The sequence below is a fragment of the Notechis scutatus genome, chromosome 1 (genome assembly GCF_049901735.1).
Source record: "Notechis scutatus isolate UNSWTSFEM ecotype Mainland chromosome 1, rNotScu1.2, whole genome shotgun sequence".
In the NCBI taxonomy this organism is placed as follows: domain Eukaryota; kingdom Metazoa; phylum Chordata; class Lepidosauria; order Squamata; family Elapidae; genus Notechis; species Notechis scutatus.
In genome coordinates, this window is record NC_142009.1 from 151,813,307 (window position 1) to 151,825,014 (window position 11,708).

An 11,708-nucleotide genomic window follows, 5' to 3' on the forward strand; every position below is an offset into this window, starting at 1 on the left:
TGGATTTGGTTAATGCAGATATCCATTCCTCACACAAATAGTGGAATGGCGGTGCAGACGCTGATAGGGAACCCAGATTTTGTTTTTGATATATGGACAACTTTTGTATTGTTTGTCTGTTTGTTTGTTTTTGCTTGACTATTTTTTTTCCCTGAACCATAAATTTACTGCAGGTAAAACTGCAAAGACAATTTAAAACCGGAAGCCGAAATACGATTAAATAAATAGTATTAGTCTTATAGTATAATAAATAAATACTGGAATTGATTTGAAGTGGAATACTGCATCCAGTTTTGGTTACCACAACATGTTGAGACGAGAAAGAGTGCAGAGAAGAGCAACAAAGATGATTAAGGGAGGCTAAAACATACAAAGAACAGTTGCTGGAACTGGGTATGTCTCGTCTAATGAGAAGAAGGACTAGGGGTGACATGATAGCAGTGTTCCAATATCTCAGAGACTGCCACAAAGAAGAGGGAGTCAAGCTATTCCCCAAAGCACCTGAGGGCAGGACAGAAGCAACGGGTGGAAACTAATCAAGGAGAGAAGCAACACAGAACTAAGGAGAAATTTCCCGACAGAACAATTAATCAGTGGAACAAATTGACTCCAGAAGTTGTGAATGTTCCAACACTGGAGGTTTTTAAGAAGAGATTGAACAACCATTTGCCTGAAATTATATAGGATTTCCTGCCTGAGCAGGGGGTTGGACTAGAGGACCTCCAAGATCCCTTCCAATTCTGTTATTCTGTATCCATACTCTCTCCAAAACTGCAGTTTCTTTAACTTCTTAAATATTTCAGCTACAATTCTGTGTAAATAGTATAGCAACTGAATCTAGCCCATCTACGAAACGGAATAAATTGAGCAGACCATGGCTTGATTTATTCACCTCACCTTAATCCATAATGTGAGCCTATTTTGGGCTTGGCATAATGTAGGAAACCAAGCATTGTAGTTTGTAAACTTCAAAGTGAAACATGGTTTATTCAACAAACTGTAATTAAAATACAGACAGGATAGCACGCTGCACAAACCCAGCCCTCTAATATATTCCTTTATATTTCCCCACGGAGAGTCTTGAAAGACCAGCCAATAAAAAAAAAAAATCTAAAGATTCTTGAATTGCCTTCATTATCTGAGCTTCAGAGGCCAGATCAAAAGTAAGGATGGTGTTAACCTATAGGTAAATCAGACTCTGCCTCCGCTGTCCTTGTAAAGAAATAATCTTCAGGTTTTCATTTTGTGGTGGCTTTGTCCCATTCTTTAGAAACTCAGATCAGAAGGTGAGCTTGGTTGTTAGAAAGAATTCTACTTTGCCTGCAGGGCGTCTGACACTGCTTTGACTGCTCTACCCACATCTTTTCCTGCATAGAAAACTCTCAGCAGTACAGGTATTAACTTGCACAACCCAATTTGCAATTGGAAATGCCGCCAAGGCAGGAATCATTTTCTCGTGAATCAGTGATAACAGGAACATTGTTCAGATTACTGATGCTGCGTGGCTGATTAGAAGGCTTGGGATTTGGCTCTCTTAGTATGACCCAGTGGGCAACATGTTGGCTAGGGATCCATGCCCCTCCCCAAGCCCCTTCTTTGCATCTGTCAGAATAACAGAATAGCAGAGTTGGGAGGGACCTTAGAGGTCTTCTAATCCAACCCTCTGCTCAAATAGGAAACTACAGTGGAACCTTTGGTCACAAGCGCTTCTCTTCACGACCAAATCGGGTGATGACCAAAAAGTTGGGGAAATTGTTGCTTCTGGTCGCAAACAGATCCTCAGGTGTTGATCAAATACTGCTGCGGCAATTTCTCCTTCTGCACATGCGCAGAATTGTAGGTGCATGCGCAGTCAGTCTCACTTCTGTTCGTGACCAAATCAGGCTGCGACCGAAGTCCTGGAACGGATTAGAATAGAGTAGAGTAGAGTAGAGTAGAGTAGAGTAGAGTAGAGTAGAGTAGGATAGAATAGAATAGAATAGAATAGAATAGAATAGAATAGAATAGAATAGAATAGAATAGAATAGAATAGAATAGAATAGAATAGAATAGAATAGAATTCTTTATTGGCCAAGTGTGATTGGACACACAAGGAATTTGTCTTGGTGTAAATACTCTCAGTATACATAAAAGAAAAGATACATTCATCAGGAGTCGAGAATCATGAGGTATGACACTTATTGATAGTTATAGGGTACAATAAGCAGTCAATCATACTAGGAAACAGTCAATATAAATCGTAAGTATACAAGTGACAAAGTTACAGTCATACAGTCACAAGTGGGAGGGGATGGGTGGTATTACAGTCGTGACCCGTGGTTCCACTGTATACCATTTCAGACAAAAGGTTGTCCAATCTCTTCTTTTAAAAAAAACCTGTGTTGGAGCATCTACAACTTCTGGAGGTAACTCTATTTACTGTTCTCACTGTCAGGAAATTTCTCCATTGATCTAGGATGGTTCTGTCCTTGGTTAGTTTCTATCCATCACTTCTTGTCCTGCCTTCCGGTGCTTTGGAGAATAGGTTGACCCCATTTTCTTAGTGGCAGCCCTTTTAGATATCGGAAAACTGCTTTCATGTCACTCCGAGTCCTTCTTTTATTAAACTAGACATACCCAATTCCTGCAACTGTTCTTCATATGTTTTAGCTTCAGACTTCAACCCCTCTTACAAATCTTGGTGTATTCGGGTAGTTTCCCCCACTTTTGAGATAGAAATAATATGAAAGCTCTTAGATAGTATACATAAGATTACATTACACAAAAAAGTATGATGTTAAAAATGTGTTTGAGCCAGTCATCTTTTCTACGCTATTTCAGCTCTGTCGAGAAAAAAGAAGCCATAGATCCTATTAAATTGGAAGAAGATGGAAAAAATGAGATATTTTATTTTAAAGCTGCTTACTTTTCCTAAATGTATGGGTGTTTTATCCTTTATCTTTGTATATAGATATTTAATTTCACTGTGCATGTATTCTCCATATGGACATATTAAGATACACAAATAGACCCACAAGAGTAGACATGCACTGGAAAATTTCTCACAAGAAATCAAGCAATTGGTCATTTCTTTCCTGGAACAGGAAGATGGGAGGGCGCAGGAGGGGAATTACCAATGAGAGGTCAGAGTAGCCTATTGTCTGGACTGAACATTTTCCAAGCTACTTCCAAGATGTGGTTAGGCCATTTTTGGGTCAAGCTACTCTGAATTTAATACAGAAGCAGTTTTAAATGGCAACTCTGGAGAGCCTTTTGGCGTCAGGGACACTGGCTATCCAGAGATATGATGACTCTCATCTCTCTGCAATTTGTATTTCCTGTTCAAAAAAGCATGCTTCTTCTCGGGGCTCTTCTTCTCTCCCAAACTAGGGCAGAGAGTTCATTCTGCCTCCCCTTCTCTTGTCATCAGCATTATGCCAATTGCCCCAGAGATAATTCAACAGATTCTAAACTCTCGGCTTTTAATTGAGTGAACCTCCAATGGAATCAGCTTAACCCAGCCTTTTCCATGACACGATTGATTTTTCTCCACCATGCAGGGGTTCCCCCAATCTGCTTCAAAGCATCATTGCCTCTGACTGCATGCTGCATGAGGCCATGGGGAGAGAAAGGTATCCCGTCGCTTCGAGTACCTACAGAATGAAATTTCAAAATCCAAAATCCAATTTGCTCAGCTCGGTAATATCATCAACACTCCAAATCAGAATCAAGTTAATATTCAGCTCATGATAAGCTTACCTGCCAGGGATCTCAATTAGGGGCCTCCCCTTTGGGGAGGGGCAAAGCAGACTCATCGTAGAATCCTATTGATTGTACTTGCCCCTATCCCCAGAAAACATGGCTCTGACAGGCACCAGAGAGAGGATTGCCTCTCCTGTGAAAATAGGTCCTTGGTCCTATGGTCTCATATGGTCTTGTGCAAGTCCCCACATTGTCACCACGTGTATCCTGCAGCTGCTCTTTTGTTTTATGGTTTCTTTGCACTAAGAGAAGCTGGCAAGTCCCAGTCCTAATTGAACCCCCCCCCAAAAAAGATGGTGACAGAGGTTTAAATCTTCACGTGCTTTGCTGCAGCACAGTTCTTCACGTGCACCGAAATTCAGTGGAGCTTAGCTTTAACCACCATTCAGGGAAGTGCAAAGAACTTTAGAGCAATGTGTATGCTTTTAGAATAAAAGATATCAAAATAAAAATATATTCAGAGAGGTGGGGGAGAGAGAGAGGGAGGGGGGAGAGAGAGAGAGACCATCCAGGGTTATCCCAGAAAAACATGACAGCGGTGTTCCAATATTTGAGAGGCTGCCACAAATAAGAAGGGATCAACCTATTTTCCAAAGCCCCAGAAGGCAAGACAAGAACCAATGGATGGAAACTAATCAAAGAGAGAAGCAACCTAGAATTAAGGGAGAAACTTCCTAACAGTGAGAACAATTAAACAGTGAAACAGCTTGCCTTCAGAAATTGTAGGTTCTCCATTAACTAGAGACTTTTAGGAAAAGACAGGACAGTCACTTGTCTAGAATGGTATAGGATCTCCTGCTTCAGCAGGGGGTTGGACTAAGGGAGCTTCAGGGTCTTTCCAACCAGAGGTGGTATTCAGCAGGTTCTGACCAGTTCTGGAGAACCGGTAGCGGAAATTTTGAGTAGTTCAGAGAACCGGCAAACCCCACTTCTGACTGGAGCTTTTACAGTATCCTTCCCTTGCCATGCCTACCAAGCCATGCCCACAGAACTGGTAGTAACAAAAAATTAAATCCCACCACTGTTTTCCAACTCTGTTATTCTGTTAAAACAGGAAGTGGATTTATAAATGTTGCCAGTGTGTTTACATGCCCTGGCCCAAAGAAGTTTTTTTTTCCTCTGTGCTTCAGCAGGAGGCAGGAATTAGCTTCAGCAGGAGGCAGGAATTAAAACGTCCTTCATTTGCTGGGAAGGACGCTTATCAAAAGATAGTTTATCACTGGGAACTGTCTGCAACTTGAACACTTCCCCCAAAATAACAACTAATTCCACCTGTCTACATTCATTAGTCACCAAGAATCGCCCTTGTAGTTTAAAAAAAAAAAAAAAAACAGAAAGGAGAAGAAATCCTCCAGCAACATTTCTCCTCCTTTCCAATAAATAAATAAACAGATTAGGAGAATGATAAGACGAGATAAGGCAGAGCATGTCTTCCCTGGCACAACTCAATCTTCCAACTCAAGAGTTTATTTTGCAGGATAATAAATCCAGCCAAATGGTGAGCCCTGAAAGACAAAGAAAAGGTCATTGGATACATTTAGCACTTTTTATACTGCAGTCCCATCACCTAATTAAAGGCCACTTCAAAGTAGAAAATGCTTTAGGTTTTATGCATGGGTAGTTTCTGATGAATCCTTTTCAAAAGACATCCCTGCTCCTAACTTTGCAAATGTTAAATGTACTTTTCATAGCCAGCTGAAATTAGAATTATCTTCTGAAGTAAACATCTGAGAAGCGTAGGGCTACCAGGTAGGCGGCTGAAATCTGTACCACTGTTAGATGGAAACAATATAATGCAAAAAAGAGCCTGACTCTGTTGCCATCTTGTGGTCATCCAATGTTCTGTAAACCAGATCAGGTTTCCAGGTTTGCAAATAGATTTAAAAAATAAAGGAAAATTTTCCTCCGTTTTGGGTTTTTTAAAGCTTGTTTTTAACTTATTTCTCCATCTATATAAGAACTCTCCTCCAGTAGGGGAACCTAGCATGTTTGCAAATTTTGTTGACCTTTTACAACTGAATTATAAAATCTGTTTATTTAACTAGGTTTTTTTTCCTCTTGTACTCCTTTACGTTTAAATAAACAACAATGTTTTTCACCTGAAGCATTGCTGAGAGAACTGGGTGCTAACTAAATTAAGCAATAGTTGATTTAGGAACATTCTGTTGTGTCAGCCTTTCAAAATGTAAAATATCAATGCAGTAAATAATCAGAACATGTGGATGTGTCTTAAGATAAAAATAACATAGGGAGTCACAAGAAATAAAGTAAGAAGGAGGTTCTCAAACGTTGTAATATTAAAGTTTTAAATAGGATAAGACTTTTTGCATTCCCCTTACATCTCCATTTCAGGAATCAATTCTAAGTAATAATTTTAACTAAAATTAAATTGAAACCTTTGAGAAATGCAGAGAATTTGGAATGTAAGACTAAGTGAGAGAAAACTTGCATGTTACGAATTCCCATGGAGCTGGAATGACATTTCTTCATTTTTATTTTTTAAAAAGTTAGAATATGAAGTCCTGATTGCTTTTCTTAGAGAGCTGAAGAGATAATTTAGTATCTCTTTTGAATGTGGACAAGGAAGACACATGTGCTTGGAAATATTTTCCTCCTCGTTTTTATTGTTGCTGATATAATATACTGTTAATTACAGTACAAGTTTAAAGGCTTAACTAGTTAAAAGGTATCAGCTACAATCCTCAATATCAGCTTCAATTCTGCTTGGAACTGAATTGATCGACATTATGTTATGCTCAGAGCCCTACAAAACAGACATATCTACTCATAAAGTTGCAGATGAGATTTTCATTCATAAACTATAATTCCATACTTCAAGTTCTATTAAAAAAGAAATTATTAGCTGTTACGTTCTTCATTAGGTATTTAAGTCCCAATATTTTTTTAATGCAGTTACCAGTAAGAGTGACTAAACAGCTAAGTCACAACCTCACTTTTTCTTGCTCTGCCTGGACAACCTAGCTATCCAGAAAATTCAGAATGGATTGCGGGGCTTTGTGTATCCAAAAGCTGTTTCCTATCATAACAGCTCCAGGGTTTTCTTCCTGCTCTGCCTGGATAATCAGGCACAATGCACAGTTTTGATTTAGCTTCATGGGGAAGTCAAAAAGTCAAAGTTATGACTATGCAATCAAACTCCATCCCATTTTTTAATTTGTTGATGTCCCAGTCAAATACCAAGGAATGGGGCTTTGATGGCACAATCAAATCTGCTGGCTTGCTTTTTTTGACATGCCCTCTGTCTAAAGCAGAGGTCTCATTCTCGCGGCCCGCGGGCCAATCGCGGCCCGCAGGACGATATCCTGTGGCCCCCACCGTGATATGAAAGTATAATATTAATGCGTTCTCCATGCGTCGCTAGCTGGCTAAACACTTCTATGTGCGGCCCAGCCTCACCCAGACTCTGCCTCCAGCAGCCCCCAGGTAAATTGTGTTTGAGACCCCTGGTCTAAAGGGTGTAAGTTGCCCTCGTTTGGCTACATTAGTAGGTGCCACAATTTAACAATACAACTTCTTTCATAAGCAGAACTACTCTGACTAGATAACACGCTTGCAGAGAGTGTTCATTCTCTCTCTTTAGTTCTTATTTTGGAAAGAGATTTGCAAGCAACACCAAGTTTAATTAGTACACATAGGTTTAGAAACAATACGTTTATCGACTCACAATATCTAATTGGGGAAAAAGTGTGGTGAGATAAACACCAGATGCCTGGAGACAGTGAAAGCTCTTGGCTGCCCTTCCAGCTGCAGAAGAATTGGGCCTATGAAAATCAGCATTATTTGTCCATCCATGGGAGCAATAGCTCATTCTACCACTCTTGGACCTTCCCTCCCAATGCTGGGAGGTGAGAGGACAAGAGACTACAGCTCATCACTCTTGCATGGCTGAACTAAGAAGATTAAAATTATTTGGGGAGACAGACAGTTTAACTAACCAAAGTCTAATCTTTCCATTGCCAGATTTTCTACCATTCTCAACTATTCCCTCTCCACGACAGAAGATTAATCTAGTAGTAATTTGCTGTTTTGGCATGTGTATCTCCATCTGTGCTTTGGGAATTTAAATAAATACAGCTGAAAGTAGCTTTTTTTGGAGTGAATAGGAAGACATACAGCAGTTTAAGAAAGAATTGGGTACATTTCAGTAACTGGAAGGGAGAGGAATGATACTGAACCCTCTCTGATTTAACAAAGGTGCCTCTTTAATCAGTGAAACTATTCTGTAGACTTCAAGTAATAGTTATAAATTCTGCTTTAATAAAGGAACAACTGAACCACAATGATTGCAGCTAAAAGGTGATGGGTGTTTTGTAGGAGGTAAACTTCTGAACAGAGAAAAAAAATGCTTTGATGGGTTTGCTACTTTATCAAGAATTAAGAGATACAGAAGAAATGTGCTAAACCTGGTTGAAAAAGGAATCACTAGGGCTTATAAGTGACTGTATACATATTTTTCATACTAGAAGAGAGTTCTTGTATAAATGGGGAAATGGAGAAAATGCTCATAAGCCTACAGATCACAGATTTTAAATGTGCCTCAAGCAAAAAAGGCAAGAGGTTGTTGGGAGAAAATCCTGGGTCCAAATCTAAGCCAAGTTGTGAATAACACACTGGATGGCTGCTTGGGGTGGAAGGTAGTTTTTTTTTTTTTTTTTTTTGGCAGCTTAAGGTGGAGCAGAGCAACTGAAGGTCGACTACAAAGTTAGAAAGCTAAGAGTAGAAATACATATAATAATGGTGGGCTTTGATCATGAAGTAATGGACTTTGATGTTAGCCATTTTTAAACGTATAAATTAAGATATTTTTGTCCCAGGGACATGTAAAGTCCAAAGAAGAAGATTTGTCCCATATCCTGTGAGATTAGTAGATCTTAGATATGTAGATCTTCTTCTAGAAGTGAATTTTTAGGAGGGATTCTGGTTGGGGCGCAGTACTGTGATAAAAGACTTATCTTGAGGGGGTACTCTGTTATATTTGTTTGCTGGTGCCAAAGAGGTGTGATTGGTCAATTTCAGCCCAAGTGACAAACACCAACGGATAAACTTTAAGTGGCTTCTTTGCATCCTTATTTTGAAGCTTGCCTGGCAGATCAGAAGTGGCCTGGGTACCATGGATCCTGGTCCAAAGGGGACAGAGGGCATCACAACAGCTTTTATCTTCTAACAAGTTTAATCTAAGATTCAGAAAGTATCAAGGACAGGTTGTTATTGTGAGACAAGAGATAAATAGAAGAAACATACATAAAATATAACCGGCATTCATAATACATTGTAAAGAAGATTATCAATAAACCTAGTTTGTTTTTGGAGATCCAGACAATGCATCAAAGTATAGTTTTTAGAGCAGGGGTCTGCAACCTTGGCATCTTAAGCCTGGAGGACTTCAACTCCCAGAATTCCCCAGCCAGCAAAGCTCAATTTACTCGTATGTTTAGAGACAGAAGAGTCAGAGTATGTGATTAACTTTTCCATATAGAGACAGAAGAATAGCATGGCTTCCAAAAGGAGTTATTCTAGCTGCCACATTTTTTTTCTTCTATTTATTCCTCCCCCAACTGCAGTGATATATGGGAGAACTGAGGTGAGGAACGAGTCCAGAAGGAGTAGAGGAAGGCCGCCCCACTCCCTGATTGTGTCTCTTATGTTTTGATACATTTTAAAATAATATTGTTATTTCTTAAACCATTTGTTAAAGAAAATTAGGAAGTACAGAATGGCTAACAAAACCAAAGGTAAGTGTTCCACATATTGGCCAATGTGGGCTGCTTATCTCATAGATGTCTGTTGAGAAGGAGGAGGAGATGTGTGGGTTGATGTCATTACAAAAATCCTATTAGCCCACTGTGTTGGCTAGAGAAAATGGGAGTTGTAGTCCAGCTCAATTATAAAATGTTATGCTTTGAACAGTTTCCTTTGGGGTTATGATATGGGATGTTTACAAAGTGCTTTCATTGCTGAGAAAGATATAAAAACTCGTGCATCCTGTTTTAGAACTTTGGGATTGGACCACTATAGTGACTAAACAATCTGCTCAAGGAAGTAAAAACAAACATTAGAAAAAAGAAGCAGGGTTTTAAAGAATAAAATCTAGCAGTGCTTTCTGCTGATCAGAATAGTTTCATATTCAGCTGAAAGAAGAGTGCAAAAATCGCCAATTCTTCACAGAAATCTTAAAAGATGTCTGGCACAGTTTCCTCTCTATTATACTTTTTATTAGTAGGAGACTCAAGAAAAGCTTCTTGCTTTCATCATAACCACAGCTCCTTCAATTAAACAGACAATAGGGACTGTCTTGTGAGACCCTAAAAGCTAACAAATGTGTTAGGCCATTGTAAAATTTTTGGGCTTCAAAGTGTGCAAGCAAATCTTAGTTGCAGCAGACAAACAGCATTCTCTCATCATAAATAGTTAAGACCATAAGGTTTGTGATGAAATTCCCATTTCAGTAAGGATGTCTGAAGTATGTGCTCTTCTGACTCAGTGTCTGAGGCTATCCTTGCTGAGAATCACTCAAAATAATCTTACATGGCAGAAATAAGGAGGATGTGTGAAGGATGATATCACAAAATCCTATTAGTCCAATGTGTTGGCTAAAGAAAATGGGAGTATACTCTCGTCTGAATTTGGCAAGCAAATCAAGGTCCACTGAATGAAAATGACAAAAAATACAATCCCTTCTCTGTTTATTAATTAATTAATACAGCATCCCTTTGTCCATGCTTCCAAGGAATTCTGTGAGTTGATTATCATGAATGGATCTGCTTAGGTAAGTAGATTCAAGTGCAAAATCCGTAAAATCATACAAAATGTTTAGCAAATGTTGGAAACATATTTGAAAACATGCCAAAATGTCTCATTTGGTGTCCTCATGGATTGTCACACAGAGCGGGATGGATATCACACTTTCTTATGTCCTTTATTGCCAGTAGAACAAATCTTGTTCACTGCAAAATAAAAAAAAGGACTTACAAGAAGGATGATTGGATGAGAGCTGTGCAATCACTACTTTCAGACCTAGGCAATGAAAAATTTGCATAGTGCCACAGAAGATTCATCATTGTGGCAGCAACTCTGCTTAAAAAAAATTGTGATTATTTAAAGTTACCTATTACTGCAGCAGTTTAACAAAAGTAGATGACAAATGTTTTGGGAATGGCACCTAGACCTCACAATGAATGATTAGGAGACAGACGGAAGTAAATACTGGGTGTCTGGTAATTTATACATTAGGTTGATTATTCCTATTATGTTATTTCTCAATAAAATTCCCTGTGCTTTAGAAACCAATCAGCTAACATATAACTGCTGCTTGTAGTTAGCATGATAATTAGGACTATCATTTTTGGATTGGAATAATGTGGTTGACTAGTAGATGGCACCAAAGAAACTCCTAATTGCTAATTTTTGGTGTTGTCTGGATTTTTCAGCCCAGATAACCCTAACCTTATAGTCATAATAAGCAGGGGCATCTGTACACAAGACAATGATATGTGCATGACAACATAATCTTATACTGTAGATGTTGTTATATCCTCCTTCATTCCTGGAGACATATGGGCAGAGATTATTGTGAAAGCAAAATATAATAGCTGGAACATGTCTCATACTGTTTATTTCTATGTCACTTTATATTACTACAAAATTTAAAGGGACTTGCAATCATCAGTTTAAAAACAACGACGTAATTATTTAAAGCAGCAGAGAAATGACACATTCAGTTTTAAAAGGAAGGGAAAGAAGAAAAAGAAAGATGAACTCAGCACTCATCGAGGCAAAATAAAGAGGCAAATAGTCAACAAGAGGCCTACCTTGGGAGGACTTATGAACTTCAGAAGAGAAAATACTAAAGTAAAGGTACCGCTACTGAGAAGTCCTGCCTGTGAGTAACCCACAAGGACTGTATTCTGTCATGATGATTTAGTCAGAATATAAAACGAAGATATTTA